Source organism: Schistocerca nitens, chromosome 8, assembly GCF_023898315.1.
Source record: "Schistocerca nitens isolate TAMUIC-IGC-003100 chromosome 8, iqSchNite1.1, whole genome shotgun sequence".
Taxonomy (NCBI): domain Eukaryota; kingdom Metazoa; phylum Arthropoda; class Insecta; order Orthoptera; family Acrididae; genus Schistocerca; species Schistocerca nitens.
Genome location: NC_064621.1, coordinates 603,267,483 through 603,282,276, shown reverse-complemented (window position 1 = coordinate 603,282,276; position 14,794 = coordinate 603,267,483). Strand labels below are relative to the sequence as shown.

The 14,794-nt window shown below is 38.7% G+C and overlaps 1 protein-coding gene across 2 annotated transcripts in view; it reads left to right on the top strand.

Annotated features, from left to right (window-relative positions):
• Nucleotides 1–14,794, top strand: part of LOC126198484 (uncharacterized) — a 100,666-nt gene that overhangs the window by 15,212 nt on the left and 70,660 nt on the right. The window lies entirely within an intron of this gene.

Below are 14,794 nucleotides of genomic sequence, written 5' to 3'. Positions count from 1 at the left end.
CTATTGGATGTTAACAGTTTTTGCTGGACTTTCCATTGTTTGATTTTGTTTTTACATTGGTAATATCACTCCAGTGCAGACATGCAGCACTTGGATAATACATATCATGTACCAGCAAAAGGGAAAATAATGCTTTACTTTTCAGTAAAGTCATGGTATTTCTCAAACTTAGCAGATGCTTTGCATCTACATCACAAACAGTTGTATTATCTGTGGATGGAATGCATCCCCCCACCCACCCAGTATCATTTGTGTCACTTGCTGTTCCATTCTTGAAATGGAAGACTAGCTATTATTTGTTGATGTTACTCATGTGGTCTGTACATAGTAGTTTGTGGAAATTGGTAATAGTTCCTAGAGTCTTGTCGTAGTCCAGTTCTGAGCAGTGTGGTAAGATCTGGAAGTAGTGTGTGCTAAGATTTCACTGCTTAAATCTTCTTAGGTCTTCTGTCATCAGGTTGCTTAGCAGCGCCTTTCTGACTTCGGCCTTGTCTTCCTCCTGAAAGCAGTACAGGTGTTGCAGCTGCTGCCCCCCCCCCCCTCCCCATGATCTGGTTGATGTATTCTATTCTTGGTCTGCCTCTTGTATTTGTCCCTCCTGCTGTCCCTTCAATGATAGTTTTAATGATACCGTCACGCCTCATCGGACAGCCGACCCATGTGTCCCTGTGTTCAGTTACCTTCAGGTGACAAGGTTTGTGTTGCCCAACTCTGTTGAGCACCTCTTCGTTTGATACCCTGTCTACCCAGGATATCTTGAGCATTCTGTGGTAGGTCCACTTCTTGAGCACTGTTATTTTATGTTTTTCTTCTTCTCAGAGTGTCTGTTTTTCACTTCCATACAGCTGCACACTGCAAACGAACGTCTTTGGGGTTTTCCCCGAGACGTTTGTCTATGCTACTGGAGGTGAAAAGGTTTTTTTTCATTAAAAGCATCTTTTAACTGGTGAATTCACACTGCAGTGTCCTACCTTTACCTTCCTTCTGGGTAGGCAAATGATTTAACAGTTTCCAGTCGCACATTAAGTGAGCATTGGGCAATGAAGTTTTGTCTGCTCACCATTAAGATTTTTGTGTTACCTTTATTAATTTTCATAATGTAGGAAGAGCTGAGGGTTGTTTCCATCTGAGCCAGCATCGCCTCTAAATGTCCTGTATTGTAATTAACACTCCGATACCATCACCATGTCTCTTCTTATAATGAATTTTAATTAGTCCTGTAAGTCATAATTTCCCCTTGCTTCATCTACTGCCTTCTGAATGTATCCATTGATTAAGACAGGAGAGAGTGAACAGTCCTGTCATACACTCTGCTTAATAGTAGCTTCTTCTTGATGTTCTTCACACATTATCACCTCTTCTCTCTACAGTCTCTTTATTGCTCTTCTGTCGTCATACTTTATGCCCATGTCTCTCAGCATCTTAAAAAGTGTGACCAGTGTATCCTATTAAATGCTTTTTCTAAGACTGTGGGGGGGGGGGGGGGCAATTTGTGTGTCTTGACCCTTTTTTAAGTCTTTTCTCATGAATTAGTTGTAAGCAGAGCATTGATTCTTGTGTGCCTACTACACCTCTTCTAAACCCGGACCAGTCACCTGTGGTCATTGCATCTATCCCGCTTTGTATCTGCTTTAGAATGATGCAGGTCAAGATCTTAGAGGCATGTGTTTCCAAACCGAGTGTCCGGTATTGTTCACATCTATTTGCAGATTCTTTCTTTGGTATTGACACTGTGATTTGTTTTTTTAAAGTCTTTTGGGAGTTCCCTGGTTTCATATGTAACTTGTATGGGATGGTACAGTTCTTCATGTAGCTGTTCTCCAGCAGCCTTTATGAGTTGTGCTGGTATCTCGTCAACTCCAACTACTTGAATAGAAAACCATTTTTCACTTTCTTCAAAACCATTTACACATGCACTTTCCATATTTATGTTATGAAACATGGATAAGCCCTGCTTCAGTAAGAAATATTTTGAGAAGTTATGATGTAGAATACTCTGCAAACTATTGGAGGGTCTGCTTAGCATTCTTATATCATTAACCGTGTCTCAGACGTCACTTACAGGTAGTGCACAAGAAGAAATACAACATCTACACCTGTGTGTCATACTATTTAAGATTTCAGCAGAATTTATATTAATTTTGTCTAGACTAACAATATTATGAAAAGGATAGTTGCTACTCATCATATGGCAGAGATGCCGGGTCATGGGTAGGCACAACAAAAAGACTGTCAAAAGCGAGCTTCTGGCCAACAACGCCTTCACCGGAAATAGACCACATGCACATGCACACGCGTGCACGCCCCCACACACAGGACAACAGCCTCTGACTGCTGAGGCCAGTCTGGCCTCGAGACTCTGTGTGGTGTGTGTGTGTGTGTGTGTGTGTGTGTGTGTGTGTGTGTGTGTGTGTGTGTGTGTGTGTGTTTCCGGCGAAGACCATGTCGGCTGAAAGCTCACTTTCTAACAGTCTTTTTGTTGTGCCTGTCTGCGATTCAGTGTCTCCTCTACATGGTGAATAGCAACTATTCTTTTCATAATATTGTCTAGGCTAGGATGTTACAGCTCAAGAGCCTGCCCATGGGCAGCTGGGTGCCTGTGGGCAGTGGGGATGTAACGTATGGGAGCATACTATTCGTGACCAAATGGTTCACATATGCATAGAGAGCATGCACTTGGGTTGTCTGCCAAGTAGCCAGTATAGCTGAAGATTGTGTTACCACCCAACAGCTTTGGTGCAGCACAACCCAAAAATTCATTAAAATTGTATTAACACCAATTTCGATATACAGTAAATACACAATTATGGACATAAACACACATACCATACTTACTATATTTTAAGAGAAAGAAAGAGCGAAAACCATTAAAACATACATACCAACCGGTAAGCTGACACAGAAATCTAACAATAGCAAATATGTCATCAGTACAATCTCTCGAATGGCCAGCGTCGACTTCTCACCAGGAGCTCCTTGAGGTATAACACCATTACCCTTCTGACAATGCCACATATACCTTGTCAGAGATACAGCAACTTTGGCCAGCCTCACACAAAAGTAACACCTCATGTACTTTGCAATTAAACTGAGTATATGTATGAATTTTACTGTGATCAGCACATCATCACCCATTGTGGATTGCACAGACCTACTCACAAACTTTGTTCTCATATCCATGAGTTTAAAAAAAAAAAAAAAAAAAAAAAAACAGAAAATTGAATCGCCAGTCATAAAGTGGAAAATGAATCTATTGCCCATAACTGCCAGCATCAAAATAACTTGCTAACTAAATCTTTGGATATTATTATCACAGATAGCACTCAAGAAGTCCAGTGGATCACTAAACAGCACTCTCAAACAATTTACAGACATAAACATCTCACACTAGAGTGTGCCAGTGCATACTCCAATACACCCTCTGCAAACATGATCCATTTCAAATACACTGTACCATCATGACATGACACAACACACGTATGTCATGAGTTAGGGCAGTTGGTTGGTTGCAGACTGGTGCTGAAAACTTTGCTTGACCCAGGTAGCCTATACTAAATATGCCTGTGCTTGACCCAGGTTGCCTATACTAGGTACACCTGTCAACTTGAAATTGTCCAAATTTTTCTTAAAGATTTTACCAACAAATCTTAGTTTCGTTTTAATAACACATAATTTACAACAGTAAGTTTGAGGTGCAGTTAGTTTTACATTTTAAGATTGTTATACACATGCCAAAATATCATTTCATTATTACATGCAAAGAGTAGCTTCGTGCTTCGCAAGCACTGAGTGTGCAGAATCCCGTGGTCCAGTGGCTTGTGCCCCAGTCTCATCATCTCTCTCTATTCGGTTGTGTGGTAACAGCATTCCATAAATTTAATATGTAGGGACAATTATCCGTGCAGGTTGGTGGTACTTCAAATGTGAACTTATAATTTAACTTCCAATGTCTCTGAAATGTGTATCAGTCACTTCACTTTCACACGCATTTTTCTGAGTATGTATTCAGTTTTAAGCATTTTTTGGTACATACATATGTGAGTCTGCTGTTGAGCATTCTATATAATTTTGTTTTCAGTTCTATTTATAGAAATGATCTTTGTTGTCCAAGCTTGGAGGCTTTGTGTTATATTCACCGTAAGTTCAGAACTATTCCAATCTTCTTGTTACGTCTTCTTCACTGATTCAGTTATTCATTCACATATTCTAAATTCTGTAAATGTTTTGTGAATACTTCAATTCCATACCTGACCAGAATGCATCTTCTATATAAATTTCGGCTCTTCTTCTAGTCTGTTTCGACATTTACTCCTCATATCATGTTCTTTAGTATTGTGACTTTGATTGATTCCATGTCTTCAGGCACCAAGCAGTCAGCACTTGTAACCTGTTTGTAATAACTTCATACAACTTTTATTTTAAAGCATATTTTGATGAATTTCATTGCCCGATTTTCATTTTCACTTTATTCTTACGGATCCACTCTAAACACTTCAATTGAACTTAATACTTAATAATTGTTGCAACATTTTCAATTGAGAAAATGTACTATAATTGTTGTAACTGACTGCTACCACTTCATAGCTAGAGATCACATCCATGATCTGTGCAGTATGCAAATAACTTAAGTAGACATTGAACTGTTGGTGTTTCATGCAATTACTGAGCTGTTTTCTCATGCTCCAGTCTCTCGCCAAGTATAGCACCCATTTTTATTTTCTTTGGGATGATCTGTTCAGCTGGCCGAAGTGGCTGTGCGGTTCTAGGCGCTGCAGCCTGGAACCACGAGGCCGCTACGGTCACAGGTTTGAATCCTGCCTCGGGCATGGATGTGTGTGATGTCCTTAGGTTAGTTAGGTTTAACTAGTTCTAAGTTCTAGGGGACTAATGACCTTAGAAGTTGAGTCCCATAGTGCTCAGAGCCATTTGAACCATTTGATCTGTTCAGAGAAAATAGTGAATACAGACTTTGCTTCCAAGTTCTATAACATACTTTTCTACCTTCTTTACAATGAAACTTTTTGAAGGGTTATTTGTAAGTGCTGTATGTTTACCTTTTCTTTTGTTTGCCATCAGCTTCACATTTACTGCTCTAGCAAGAACTAAAAGACTTGTTTTCAACCTGATGTATCAGTCTGTGCATGACAATGAACCCTGCCTACCTTTACCGAAAAACGCTCATTAAAATAAGGGGGTTGCATTGCGGGTTCCATTGATCATAGATAGTGTCAAAGGTTTTTGGTAGCCCTTGGCTTAGCAACTATTTGTGTGCATATTGGAAGAAAGGGTATCTTGTAGCTATCTTGCAGTACAGGGTCAAAATTTAAACATTAAAACTCTTCCTCCAGTGCAGGCAAATTTAGTACAGTTGGTTATTTTGTGTGACGTGTGTTCTAGGGTGGACCTTAGGCAGCTTATAAAAGTACTATATGTTCATAGGTAGTTCCTGAGAAAACCATAAGAAACACTTTTTTTTTCTTTTTTTTTAGAGATTCTGGGGATTGTCACTTTTAGCATTTGTACTCATGGCAAATTGTCAAAATTTTTACCATATGTTCTTGAGGCGATGATCTGGAGGAAACTTGAAACTTATCAGTATTATCCGCAACCAAGATCCAACCATTTAAAGTTATTGTACTCACACGTGTAATATCCGGTCTGAGATGTAAATGTGGTTTTAACTGATATAATGAGCACTTAACAAGGGTTCTAAGGTCATCCCAAGGGTTTTGAGGACAAAAAAAACTGTACAAACGGCACTTCGTGCTTATAGAAATATTCCCAAAGTGCTGCTGCAGCAACAATAAAGGGACTATAAATGGTCATAACCTGCCTAAAAAGAACTGAAAATTATGCTAAAAAATGTGTAAAACTGGAAAGATTACAAACTCAGTAAAATATTTCTGACATAATTTTTAATCTTTTAAAATACAAATCAAGCTGGGGCATTAGCGATTAATTGCGATCATTGAGCAGAGTATCCTTAGGCCTACATGATTTTGTATTAACTGTATATTACGCATACTTATTTTTTGTTTATATCTATCAAATTGTACAAATGTGTGACATTCCAACATACTGACGAGGGATAGGACCAGCAACTTCGACTGTTAAATCTAAAGCAGCTTAAATCTATTAAAGCTTTATTTTCCCTCACAGTTGCAGTAACAGTCATTTCTTTGGGGTAACTATAGTTGGAGTTACAAACGATGGTAGCTGAGTTTAGTCTCATTCTGTGTATCGAAGTCCAGCATTCTCCAACAGCCAGTGAGTATTCAGCAGTGTTCTGAGCATTCTGCTGTTAAGGTCGTACCCAATGCGAGGATTAATCGTGTTCATTATTTAGTGAATTTTTATTCCATGTGTTGTGAGTTGTAATGGCAGATTGTGGTGGTAAGCAGAAAAGCAAGCGAGAGACGTATTTTGCTGGATATACACTTACCTCAATTACAAAGCACGTGTATGTGTGTACCGCAACTATTGTTTGGAACTGACAACAATGCAATCCCCGCATGTTTCTCGACCTCCGCAAACCATCACCATTCGTGGATGGGATTTTAGTTTCGGACCATCATGTCCATTTTCAAATCTTTGCATTAGACTGAAGTGCAGTTATACAGTTTTCACCAATGTACATGTGAGTGACCAAATATTCATTATTTCTCATCAGTAATTATTGCCCAGATACAAAAAAGTTGAATTCTTTACAGTTGAACACAGCAGAATTTGCTGCACTTGATTGAAAAGTCACAGTGTGTGCTTGTACAAAGTTTATAATTTTGCATGTGTGTAATGATTACTGGTGAAAAATGTGAATATTTGCTTACTCACATGTACAGTGGTGGGAACTGTATGATTATACTTAATGTCTAAGGCCTTGGTTTGAAATGGATGTGATGCTCCAAAATTAGTCACCACAAAGAAATGGCTGTTATTGCAACTGTGATGGATATTGAAGGAAAATGAAGTATACAGGGTGTTCAAAAAAGTGTCGAATGCTTTGAGAGGTGGCAGTACACATCGAAATAGAAAAGTAAGTCCAATAAACCTAGGTCTGGAAATGCATACTTTCTGCGATAAAACATCGTTTACAGGAGGCGTTCAATGCCACACCCATTCATGACAAAGCACCCTTCTGCCCTCTGGCGTAAGGAGCCACGCACCCTTTAAAGTACACTCGCTCGGTTTTTGTTGTCTGCTGGCACGCATTGAAGACACGATCCTGTAGTGTCAACACATCATTGATTGGCATGACGTAAACCAATTCCTTCAAGTGCCCCCCTGTCTGGGGAACGAGCAGGCCAAGTTGTGACCCGCTCGTTCCCCTAATTAGTGCAGTGGTCCTCAAATGTCTGCATCAGATGTCCATGCACATTGCGGCGAAAGTATACTTGGGTGCCATCATTAATAAACCACATTTGTATTTGTTGCTGCAATTGTCCAGCCTCTAGCAAGGTAGGCGATACATTAATGAGAAAGTCTAGATAATGTGCCCCAGTTAATCTCTGAGATAGCATGTATTCCTATTAATCTTTTGCCAAGTACGCCTGCCCATACATTGATTGAGAATCAGTGTTGTTGCCCTCTCTCCTGAATTGCTTGGGTATTTACATCTGCCCATACATGCTGGTTAAGGAAATTCGCACCACCATCTCTTGTGATCCCCGCCCCATCAGTAAATTAAATCTTGGATGTGAACAGTGGATCTGCAGCACACTTTTGCAAAAGCAATTGACAGAACCACCATCTGTCAAAATGATCCTGTGGCCTTAGGGCCTGAATGCGCCGTAGGCCATAGATGATATGGGTGCAGCAATTGTCTGTGAAGTACACCCCCCCCCCCCCCCCCCCCCCAGATAAGAGAGTGAGACATGCCTACAGCTGCTGCTAATCGTTGCACATTGGTCGCACACTGGTGTATCGAACGTAGCACATGTCAGGCATATGGACTGTGCTGAGGCTTTCACTGGCAGTTTTCTGAGGTGCAAGGGTACCTCTTTCAACCAAACACTGGAAGAGTCTACCAAACAGCTTATCCGAGGGTACATTGCACTGTGAGTAGGGCTCATAGACTACGTCCATTTGTTAAACCGTAGCAGAATATCATATCCATCATTTCACTTGTTAGGTAATAGGTTTCCATTGCTAACAAGTGCTGGAAGAGAGAAAATGTAAACGTACCACACCATTTGTACATACAAAAAGCACAACTCGTTAAAAACACTTAAGTGAATCCATGTTTGGAAGAAGGTAAAACACCGTGTTACATACCCAGGGTTGACAGTACTGTACTATAAGACTCACAAACATGACAGAAAGTAACATAGTCTACAATATGACTTGAACCACACAACTGACTGCACACCATGTAATGGTAGGTAGAGTACTGTGAGTAAGGCATCATACTGCCTCTCCGACACATTTGATGGGGTGGCAATGCAAGACTGTACCAATATCAGTAACCAAGCATCGCGCAACACTTCCTGTAAATATGTGTTTATCTCGGAAGTATGTATTTTCGTACCCATGTTTGTTAGACTTATTTTTCTTGTTTCGATGAGTACTGCCAAGTATTTGACACTTTTTAACACCCTGTATAAATGTGCCCAATTATATAAATATAATGTAACTAAATAGATAAAATGATCTACTTACCATGTAGCTGCAGGAGAATACCCACCTAAAGAAAAGTTTTACTTGTGCAAACTTTTGGAGCCAGTGGCTCTTTCTTCTGGCAGAAATGGAAATGCCGTGTGACTAGGGCCTCCCGTTGGGTAGACAGTTTGCCTGGTGCAAGTCTTTCGAGTTGACGCCACTTCGGCGACTTGCGTGTCGATGGGGATGAAATGATGATAAAAGACACACAACACCCAGTCATCATGAGGCAGAGAAAATCCCTGGCCCCGCCGGGAATCAAACCCGGGACCCCGTGCGCGGGAAGCGAGAACGCTACCGCAAGACCACGAGATGCAGACTCTTCTGGCAGAAGGGTTGAAGGGGAAGGAATAGGACTGGAGAGGTTTAGGAAAAGGGATAGAGTTTGGAAAAGTTACCCATAACCCTGGTCAGGGGAGACTCAATGGATGGGATGAGAAGGAAATTATACAAATAAACTGTCAAAACTTTACTGATCTGTAGAGGTCATTTTACACAAGCAGCATACCCTGCTGTAATGGAAAAAAAGGGAACCAATGGAAAAATGCTCCTGTAGGAGCACAAAAATGGCAGATATGTTCGTCTTTGAACTTAAAAAGAATCTTGACAAAAAAATGGGCAGCCAGCTTCCTCAAACCTCATTTCACCTTCCTCACCAAAAATTGTCCCTTTTTTTATGCTGATGGAGAGTAGCAGAGAGACAGTGCTAGTGGAAGCGAAAAAGATGTGGACAAAGACAACAGCAGTGGGAGCCAAAGAGACAGGAGATACTGATGGTCAGTGGTAGGTGCAGTGCAGGGCACATTTTAGACCAAAATTTTAAACACGGGGGTGTAGGAGAAAGTAAGTTGCGCCGCTCAGAATTTTTGAGCTGCCGAGGTATAGTAGAGACAGTGGCATAGGAAAAGTTGCTTTGAGTGTTTGAAGATTTCACAGGAAACATCACAATTTTTGGTGGCTTCTATGACCAACTATCCTATGTTTACTAGGGTTGTAATATAGTACAGGTTACAATTATACAACTAAACAAGCAAGTGTGGAAGACTAGAGAAACAAAGACTTTGTATTGACATTTAATTTTGTATCCACATTTTTTGGGTTTCACCAATTATGAGTGAGAATGTCACCTACTACCTTTCCCTGACCTGTGGCTTTGTGACAAACCAAGCTTGTCACCACACCAAAGATTTATATCACAGACAAATTCATTAATAATTGATAGAAAATAACAAGTAAGTGCAGAAGCATTTTATGCATTCTGACATTAAGGAAGTGAGACAACATATTATGATATAAATACCTTAAAAGAGATAGGGATCAAAAGAACACGAGTCAACACTAGCGGAATACCTAAGCAGACATGAGGAAAAGATAGGAGACTGTGATATCAACCACAGTTGCTCTCAAATTAAGGAACCTGTAAAACAGCGTAACCTCCAAAATTCTAGGCAAATGAGAGAGATCAGGGACGGTGTGATTCAGCTATGTACGCAACCAAAAAATTGAAGACAGAAAACTGGCTAGGAAGATGGGGTTAGAAAATAGTGTGGACCAGGAGTTAAAACAAAGATGTATCAGGATAAGAAAGGAAAAGGCATCTATACTAAGGCAGGAGAAGTGGAAATATTACAACCAGCTAATAGAAGAAGCCAAAGAGGGCTGTATCCATCACAGGACAAGAAGTATGTACCAAAAAGTCAAGAAAGTAACACAGAAATAAAAGAAGAAACATTTGTCAAATGCAACCAGGGAAAGATCTTTACATGAATGACAAGGAAGTAGTCGCCAGTGGGCAGAGTACATCACAGAATTACTGAACTTTGATAACTGCATTGAGTCTGTTCCGTGTGAAATACCAGACACTGTAGACACAAAGAAAAGATGTCTGTTGAAGAAGAAATAAGGCAAATAATTAAAGCCTAAAAACAATAAGGCTGATGACAAAGGCCAAATTTTAGGAGAGCTGATAACAATCGAGGACTGGTACTGGTTGAAATAATTAGGAAACTATTAAAGAATGTTTGAGAATATGAGAACCTATCTGATGACAGAAAAATGGCCAAAATCTGTCCTGTACTAAAACAGAATGACCCCCTGTTATGTGAATATTATATAGTGGTTGCACTCCCTAGTGTAAGCTGCAAAATTCTATCTCGGTGTTTATGGAAGAGAATTATCCTGATAGCAGAAGGAATTATAGGGACTAGCATTGTGGTTTCAGATTCTTGTGGTTTTTGTTCATTTCAATAAATCTTCTGACTGCATACATAAGGACACAATCACCAGTATCATGAAGGAATTTCCACAAAAGTTAATATGTCTAGTACAGCTGTATGTATGGAACTTGAGATAAAGTCAAGGGTTGCACCAGCAAACAGAACATATTTTTTCGTGGACATTCTGTGCAGTAGAGCAGTTTTGAGAGAAGTTTTGACATAAAGTGAGGAGGTTGCAATAAATCTTTAGTAACAGAATTGATGCAGCGGAAAAAAAAGTTGTATTTACAAAAGTGATAAACTGGAGTCCAGTTTACAGTGAAACAGATTTAAATGAAAAATGTAATACATTGTTAAATGAATTCATGTCTCTTTGATGCTATCTTCCGTTAAAAAAAATAGTAACACCCATGTAACCACTGACAGAATTGGCTCACTGCAGGAATAAAACAATGTGGACAACAAAGAGGATGCTATGTAGTTCTCTCAAAACGTGTAATGGCCCAAAGAGACAGCAGCACAACAAACATTACTTTAGCACTCTAAAGTAGGCGCATGAAAACTGGAATTCACATATCAGAAAAGAAAACAAAAACAATTTGGAATGTGAAAAAGAGGGAAAACAGCAGAAAAAGACTAGAAACATGACATAGATAGAAATTAAACAAGAAGATAATATTATAAAGGAACATTAGATGGTTGCGGAAATATTGAACGAACATTTTTCGACAACAGTAGAGAAGGCAGGCTGTAAAGGATCTGTGGATGAAGCAATGGCTCTTCTACAGAAAGCTACCAGTAACAGAACCCCACAGATATCCTTACCATTTGTTACATTAAATGAGATTGAAAGAATAACGAAGTCATTAAAGAATAAAAAGTATGTTGGTGTGGACAGTGTTCCTAGTAACATATTGAAATATTTTTGTAAACATACAAGTCGAGCCTTATGCAATATATTCAGTACATCTCTCCGAGAAGGAATTGTCCCTGATATACTACAATTGGCTGTAGTGATTCTGCTCTTTAAGATAGGTGATAGAAATAAATCACAAAATATCGCCTCTTCTCCCTTTTAATCATCTGTTCAAAAATTCTTGATAAACTTGTGTACAGATTGTCAATCATCTCTACTTCCACAATAAGCAAAATCAAGTTCTGGAAGCCATTACCAAAAAGTGTTACCAGTAGATAATTTTTTGTTTTCTCTCAAAAGGTTGTGATTGTATAAACCATCAAATCCTTTTGAAAAAGGTAGAATATTATGGTTTAGGTGGTACTGTTGGTTCATGACTTCAGTCATACCTAAAGGGACTGAAAGCAGACTGTAATGCTGAAAGGCTTATCCAGAGAGCCAGCCTTATATGAAGAGGGAGGCTTAAATTGTGGTGTGCCACAAGGTTCCTCTGCTGCAGTTTGTTATTTTCATTAATGACATTCCTTTTTGTTCCAATACAAAGAGTAACTTTACCCTTTTTGCAAATGATACCACAGTTCTCGTTGATGAACTGCGTAGCAACAGTCTTGAACAAACTATGAACAAAGTTTTTAGTGAAAATTTAAGTTGGTTGTGTTCCAATGGTCTTTCGCTCAATTCAGATAAAACCCATGATTTGGGGTCCCGTGCACCACAAATAAATCTTGAAGAAATTAACATAAAGTGCAGAGATCAACCTTTTCAAAAAGTTGTTACAAAATTACTGGATGCACAACATTTTTCACCTTTTCAAAAGACTTAGCTCTGCAATATTTGCACTATGCTCTGCAATATTTGCACTATGAATTACTGCTTCTGTGTGTAAAGTAGATGCCATTAAGGCTTCCTAATTTGGCTACATTCATTCATTAATGTTGTATGATATTTTATTCTGTGGGAACCAATGTCTTGGAAAAAAAATTTCACTGTGCAAAAAATGGCTATCAGAATGAGTGGTGCCCATCATACACACTTGCAGTTACTTGTTTCAAAAGGAAGATATCCTTACCAACTTTTTACCTACTGTATATTTGTTCCTTGTTGGCTGTAAACTTTTCTCCATACAAAGACAAGAGTAAACAACATGACGACAACAACACAAGAACCAAAAAGTGTTTGCACATTGAACTGAAGTTCTAACTCTGGTTCAGAAAAGAGCTTTGTACTCCAGCTTTAAGCACTTCCAGTGCGTATCAAATGCCTTCAGAAACAACTGCGAAAATTCAAACAAATTCTGAAAGAGTACCTAATACAGATTGTTTTATTTATTTATTTATTTTTTATGGTCAATTTTTACCGATGATTCCACAGTGTAACACAATATTCAGTTGATTGGGTGCATGTTCTCAGTGTGAGATTTTATTTACATTGTATCTTTTATTTTTTGTGTGTGTTACATCTGAACTATATACAGTTTGACACATTCCCTATCCTTGCAATTCACTCATTATCTGGATCAGCGGAACATGAAATAAATAAATAAATAAATAAATCTTTTAAAAAAAGTAAAGTGATGAATAATACGATAAAATCTATTCTGAAGATGACAGTTCTGATCAAAGCAGGGTAGGAACACTGGAATTTTGTATGTTAACACAAATGCAGGAATAAGATACAGACATTTAGTCAACAGAAGGATGTTGGTCATTTAGTGTTGGTAATCTATAATACTGAACGGCACACCTGCTTTGTATTGCAAGGTTCAAAGTAAAGGTTGCCTATCTGAATAACTTCTAAGGGCAACAAAAATTTGATTTTCATACAATTATTAACTAAATTTAAAATTCTGTCTTAATCTACTCAATAAGAGGTATAGTCCAAGATTTAACACAGTAAGGCAGTTCTTACAGTTAGAAAGTTTGTAAATGTCTTGAGATAGCCTAACCCACAGTGTGTCAATTACCCAGTCTCTGTTCATCCAGTATGTGAGAATGACAACAATTACCGACCTTCAACAAACATTATACATGATTTCAAATCATTACAAACTTTCTCTCACTTTGCTGTTCATGCTGTAAAACTGTTGCACCAAGCATGACATTTTAATTTATTACTTTTTTACTAACTCTGTTGGCATCATATTTTGCAGACATTATCCACATATACCATTGAATGTAAGTGTAAAATTGTAACATTATGTGACACTCAATTCAGGAAATATGACATTATAAACATTAAGGTGTGTGAAAAATTAGCTTTTGCTCAAAACAGAGTGCGAACTACCCGTACTCCACTCAACCAATGTTTGATAATGTTAGCACTTAGCGACTTTAAACAAATTGTGAACATAATTTCAAACTTTTCCTAGACACTTCCTCGCGTACAAGCTTAAAGGTCAAATATTTAACACCGTAACTCATTTAATCAAATTTTGGAAGCTGGACTGAATTCTGTAAAGAATAGGAGGTGGGAAGATTACTGGTTTATTTACATTCAGAGATCATTTCAGCCAGGACTATCTCTACCTACACATTACATAATTTGTGCTGAAGCGGTGTAACATACTGCCAGTACAAAAGTACAATCTTCTCAGTGCTTAAGTGGGATAGTATAAAGCTTATAATTAAAACTTGAAAAATAAAGTTAGATATTTAATTTCTTCTTTGCCTGAAGATACACATGGGCATGATACCTTCGCACGCCACTGGAGAGGGGAAAATAAAACACTTGGTGCAGCCCATCAATAAAGTGATAGGTTTTTGTTTTGACACTTCTAGCATTGTGCGACGGTACTGTGGCGACGGGATTTCATTGCATACCATGACTGCGTATGTGTACCTGCAGGCAAAGAAGGAATTGATTATGTAACTTTATTAGGTGGTGACGAGGGGCACAACAATACAGCCCGTCATGGGCTACTGTTTTGACACGTCCGTCTTTTGACTCTTCCGTTGTGTGATAACGGCTTTTTCTTATACATGTCACTATTGTAGAGAATTTCATATTG